Consider the following 5,931-nt stretch of genomic DNA (forward strand, 5'->3'; position numbering starts at 1 on the left):
GGTCTCACAGAAACCCACCTGGAGGGGCCTCCCCGGGGCTCAGCGTGGCAGCCTGTCGGCAGAGTGGACATCCCGCGTGGACACAGGAGGGAGGGCGGAGTCCTGTTCCACAGGACGCTTTGCCACCACGGGAAGGAAACGAGACCTGCGGACAGAAACCAGACAAAGCAAAGCCCCAGGCAAGCAGCGTGGGTTGTGCTGTGTCCTCCCCCCAGGTCCGTACGTTGAAGTCCTGACCCTCAGACCTCAGAAGGGGACCTTATTTGGGAATAGGGTTGTTGCAGGTATAGTTAGTTGGGGTGAGGTCACGCTGGAGTAGGGTGGGCCCTAAAGCAACGACTGGCGTCCTTCTAAAAAGGGGACGTTGGGACTCACTAGCAGGGGGAAGCCCCGCGAAGAGGGGGCCGAGATGGGGTGATGCTTCTACAGGCCAAGGGGCGCCAAGATTGCAGTGATCCCCGCAGCCCTGTGACGCTTCCTGGGCTATGTCCTGAGTTGTGAAGATAAATGTTTCGGCTGCAGCAGGAAGGCGCCCCGCAGATATTAGGGAAATGAAACCATGAAGAGATGGGGTGCGCTGTGCTGGGGGGACGTGCCTATGGACGTGGGACACGGGTTGCGTGGTTGTGCCTTGACTGCACGTGTCCCTGGGCTGGGTGGGAGATGGTGTTGGTGACAGGAGGAGGAGGAGGGGACGGCCTAGGAGATGGACGCCCAGGCCCGGAGGAAGGAGTGCACGTGTCCTCGGCCCCCAGGTGACCTGTAAGGACAGAGGACGGGGGTGGAGTTGAGAGTGGGACAGTTTGCCTGGGTGGCTGCTCCAGGAGATCATGAACTGGGGGCTTAAGCCACAGGCGTCTATCCTCCCACCTTCTGGAGGGCAGAGCCTGCAATCCAGGGGAGGCAGGCGGAAAGGCCCTGGTGGGGATGATGGGGCGGTGTGGGGGCTCAGCGTTCTCAAATCCTGGGGGCCGGACCATCCCAGATCAAGGTCTCCGTGGGGCTGTGTTCCCTCTGCAAGTTCCAGGGACCGGTCCTTCCTGCCTCTCCCAGTTAAGTACTAGGACTAACCAGAATTTAAGACAAAGTTTAACATTTGTTAATGTTATTTAAAAATATGCTCATTACATTCTAAGATTAAAAAAATAACATTTTTTAGAAAAAGGGATGAGTCGTATTCTTTTCATTTTTGCAGAGAGGGCAGCTCTATTCTCCCGTCGCCGCTGCATTCACTGTGTTGTGACCTGTCTGGGCCCAACATAAAGCCTGGGGGTGAAAGCTTTATGTGGGAGACGAGAGGGCAGGAGCCAGTAGGGAGGTCAGAGGTACAGGCAGTCGGGGCTCCGTCCCTCTGGGACGCTTTGGAAGGCACTGAGCCTGTCTCAGGTTGTCCGTGTTTTGGGGGTTGGAGGGCCTTGACTGTGCCCTCACTCAGGTGGAGCGTGGTGGGTGCTGGTCCTTGTGCCCGTGTGCGTACCCCCCGTGGTGGGTCCGTGCCGTGTGCCCATGTGCTTGCTCTGCTACGAGTTCAGTTGAGTACCTCTCCATCTATACGTTGGAAGTCCTAGTCCCCAGGATCCCAGAAGGTGACCTTCTTTGGAAAGAGGGTCATTGAAGGAGTAATTTTTCAAGTTAAGGTGAGGCCACACTGGAGGAGGGTGGCCCTAATCCAATACGACAGGTGTCTGCAAAAAGGGGACATTGGGACACACAAGCAGGGAGAAGCCCCGTGAAGATGGGGCCAATATGGGGTGATGCTTCTACAGGCCGAGGGACGCCAAGATTGCAGTGATCCCCCCAGCGATGCTGGGAGAGCCTGAGGCAGATTCTCCCTCAGCAGGAATAGCCCTGTGACACCTTGATCTTGGACAGGTATGGGAGTTGGAATTTCGACAGACCTTTTTGGGGACCACAACTCAACCCAAAACAGTGGCCAACTCTGGGTCCACGTCTGTGGGAGTTTCCTGAGGCTGCCGTTTCAAAGTACCGCAAACTGGGTGGCTTGAAACAACGATTTATCCTCCTAAATGCTGGAGCCCCGAAGCCTGTGTCAGGGCTGCTCTCCCTCTGGAGGCTGCAGGGGAGGGACCGTCCTGCCTCTCCCAGCTCCGGGGGCTCCAGGCGCGCCTTGGCTTGTGGCTGCATGCCTCGGGTGTCCACTCTGTCCCTGTGTGTCTTCTAAGGACACCAGCCATTGAGTCATGGCCCACCCTGATCCAGCACGGCCTCATCTGAATTTAATTTCCATTGCAAAGACGAAAGACCGTATTTTCAAATAAGGTCCCATTCTGAGGTTTCAGGTGGACTTGAATTTTGGGGTTGACGCTATTCAACCCTCTACCTCACCCAGGCCTTGGCCCCCTGGGAGTGGGGTGGAGGAGCTCCTCATCTGGGATCTGTGGTGACAAATAGCACATTGCGTGTCCCATGCTCGGGTGACGAGGCCATCTCGGTTTGCTGGGACTTTCAGGGTTTTAGCACGAGAAGTTTCAGGTTCCAGGAGGCCGGGGCACACTGGGGCGCTTGTTCACCTATGGTGCATCTCAACACCACCAGAGTCAGATGCCGGAGAAGCCACACGAGGTCAGAAGACCACTGCCTGGGGCACATTTAACATAAGCAGACAGAGATACGTCCCGCCCCGCAATCCCAGAGGAGGAGCTGATTGGCTCGCTCTGGGCCAATCAGAGGTGGCTGGTTGGTCACATGGTACAGCCTTGCTTGGGTCCGTTCTCAGAGGATGGGAGACCTTGGGGGTGGGTAGTTACACGCGCGGGAGCTTCTGCACTCTCTCCCAGAAACTCCTGGGTTTCCTCATTGGCTACCCCTCACTGGCTGCCTCTCACGTGCCTTCTGGCCTCGGTTTCCCCTCCAGAGCTCACAGAGAGACAGAACTGTGAGCGTGTGGCACCAGGCCTCACCTTGGGTTGAGCGTTCTCTTCCACCACAAACACTGGGACTGGGAGTGGGGGGTGCTGCCTCCCCCCAAGCGGGGGGATGGGGGACTGGAGGGAGAACAGTGGGGGCGGGTGCTACCCACCGGCGGAGGGTACCAGCGTTGCAAGTTTGAAGCCAGGGGACAGTGGGCCAGCCACTTCTTTGTAAACCTCAGTTTCCACATCTCGAAAACGGGAATGTGCGCGTCTGCATGCCTGCCCCACAGGGGGAAAGGCCTGGCTGCAGGGAGCGAAAATCCAATTCAGTTTGACAAAAGTGACCCCCGGCACCTGCTTGTGCCTGTACGCTGTCACTGGACCCCAGGATGCAGGCCTGTTCCTGTGCTGGGGTCTCTCCAAGGACAGGCAGAGAGATGGGCCTGCCTCTCGTAAGGGTAAAGGAACAGAAGGGGTCGCTTCCTGCCCATGCCCTCCCTGAAATCCACAGCTGTTTGGGATTTATCGGGAGGCTGGGATTTTGTTTGGCTTTTCCGGATGGGGGGATGGGCAATGGAGAGAGCAGCTCACCCTTTTTACAATGTTCTTATTGTGCTGAGAGCCCCCGCGGGGCTGCTTCCCACCCCAGCTTTCCAAATGGTGTCCCCATGATCAAAGCTAAAAGGAGGCAGGGACATGTGGACCACATTTGAAGTGGGTCCAAAATGAGGAAGCACAGAGGCCGTTTGCTTTTTCAGAGACTCCGCGATTAGAGAGATGTTCATTTGAGGCAGAGGGTCCTGTGCTGGCAAATTCTTTCTCCATGAATTCCCATAATATACCTGAGGAGGCTATGGATAGTCCTAACTTACAGATGAGGACGCGGAGAAGCAGAGAGGGTGGGTGATCGGTGCATTGTCACACAGCCTTTTACTGGCACAACCCCAGACTTGGCCTCACTTTCCATGATCTTTCAGCTGCATAGCCACGCAGCTTTTTACAGGGGCGGGGCTGGAGCTCAGGGTTAAGGCTAGGCTGAAATTCCTCTGGAGAAGCGGCCACCGTGCTTCCTGACCCCCTGGGAACTGAGCGCAGAGAGCAGATTTTCCTAAAGAATGAGAGGAGAGGAGAGATGGGGCCAGGAAGTCTGAGGAAACAAACCCCTGAGTGCTCCAGAATCTGGAAGGACTGTGAACTCTGTTCATTCATTCCGTCATTCCTTTGCCACACGCAGTGATCACACACAGACTGAGTGCCTGCTGCTGGGTGCACAGACATAGATAGTGAGCAGAGCAGATGTGGTCCCTGGCCTGGCTGGTGGACAAGGTAGATTTCTTTCTGCCTTTTTCTCTTTTCTTTCTTTCTTTTTCTTTCTTTCTTCCTTTCTTTCCTAGTAATCCATTGAGCACTGTATTTAGGAGGAGGCTGATTTTAAAATCTACTTCTTTATGGAAAAGGGTCAGGATGTGGTGAGAAAGGACAACTCGGGAATGTGGCATGGGCTCCCTGGTGGTGGTGACAGTGCAAGGGGGCTGGAGAAAGTTGTGGCAGGAAAAGCCCTAACGTGGCGGGGGTCCAGGGGTGCAAAAGCACCTGGCTCCGGGAATCCCAAACAGACCAGGTCCAGCCTTTCGCTGCCAACAAAATCCAAAGGCAGAGAACCCGAGTGGTGGTAAAACGAGAAGTTCCTTTCAGTGAGGCCAACGCCGGGAAGAAAGCAGACTAGCGTCTCAAGACCCCCTCCCAAATGACGAAAATACTTCCAGGTTTATATAAGGAAACTGTGGGACAAAGTCAGTGGGTATGAGCGTGTGGCCAGTGATGTCAAGCACATCGCTGTCCCGGGATCCATCACAAGTGGGGTCTTGCTGGCTCAGGGCAGTCCCTCTTGCTTGTTGGGGTAAATTTTGGTTCCCATCAGGGGATGGTTCCCCTGCAGGCTCTTTTGCCTGAGTTAAGAGATAAGCTGGAAAGAAGTTCATCAATTAGAAAGTACCGACTGAGGTGGAAATGGAGGTGGCTGAAGTCCTGGGTTACCAACGCCAGCCTCTGCGAGCGCTTGGCTTGCCCCCCACCCCCGCCCCGCCCGCTCATGGCACCCGGCCGCTGGCCCTTCCGGCTGGACTCTTCCCAGCCGGTTTCCTCTGCATCCCATCTGGCCGCCACCAGCAGGACGGCACTCTTCCACCTGATCACATCTTTTTTCCAGAGTACTGGGCCCTGCCCCACGCTGCCCACAAGACCTCGTGAAGGGCCCTGCCCATTATTCACTGCCCGGACCCCCCGGGAAAGCCGCGCCCGGGGTCCTGGCCGGCAGCCACCTTGGGAGCCCAGGGCAAGCCCTGCAGGCCGCGCCAGATCAGGTGGACCTGCCCCCGCCCCTCGAGTTTCCGCTGCCGCGGCGCGCGCCCGGCGGCGGCCCGGGGAGCGCTCCCCCGCCCCGCCTTGACCGGCCCTCAGCTGCGCATCCCGGGCGCCGCCCCACCGAGTCCCGGTCACTCCCGGCCCGTCCCCGCGCCGGCCACGCCCCGCGCCACCGCCCGGCCGTGACGTCAGGTGGCGAGACCGTGACGTCACAGAAGCGCGGCGGGGCGGCCGGCCACGCGTCGCCATGGCGACGGCAGGCGGGCCCGGGCGAGCGGCGGGAGCCCCGCCCCCGGGAGGGTGGACGCTGCCCGGCTCCTTCCCCGCGCGCCCGCGCGCTCTCCCCTGCCCCCACCCAAGCCGCGGGGCGCGCGCCTCCGGGAAACCCCCCGCGGGCAGCGGTCTGGCAGCCCCGGAGCGGCCGCAAAGCGCGGCGGCCGTCGTGCGGCGGCGCCCGCGGCCTCGAAGCCCCGCCCCGCGCTGAGCCGTCGCGCGCCCCGGGCCGGACGGCGGCTGCGCAGTGGGTGCGGACCCTCCCCCGACGCCGGGGCGTAAGCGCGGGCCGCGGGCGACGCTGCGAGACCGGGGCGAGCCGGGCGCCCGCGCGGCGGGGGACGGCCCGCGCCAACATGCGGAGGCCGGCGGGCGGCGGCGGCGGAAGCGGCGGCGGCGGCGGCGGCGCGGGAGCGGGGGC

This window comes from Panthera pardus, unplaced genomic scaffold (assembly GCF_024362965.1).
Source record: "Panthera pardus isolate Hobbes unplaced genomic scaffold, ASM2436296v1 HiC_scaffold_8, whole genome shotgun sequence".
NCBI classification, from domain to species: Eukaryota; Metazoa; Chordata; class Mammalia; order Carnivora; family Felidae; genus Panthera; species Panthera pardus.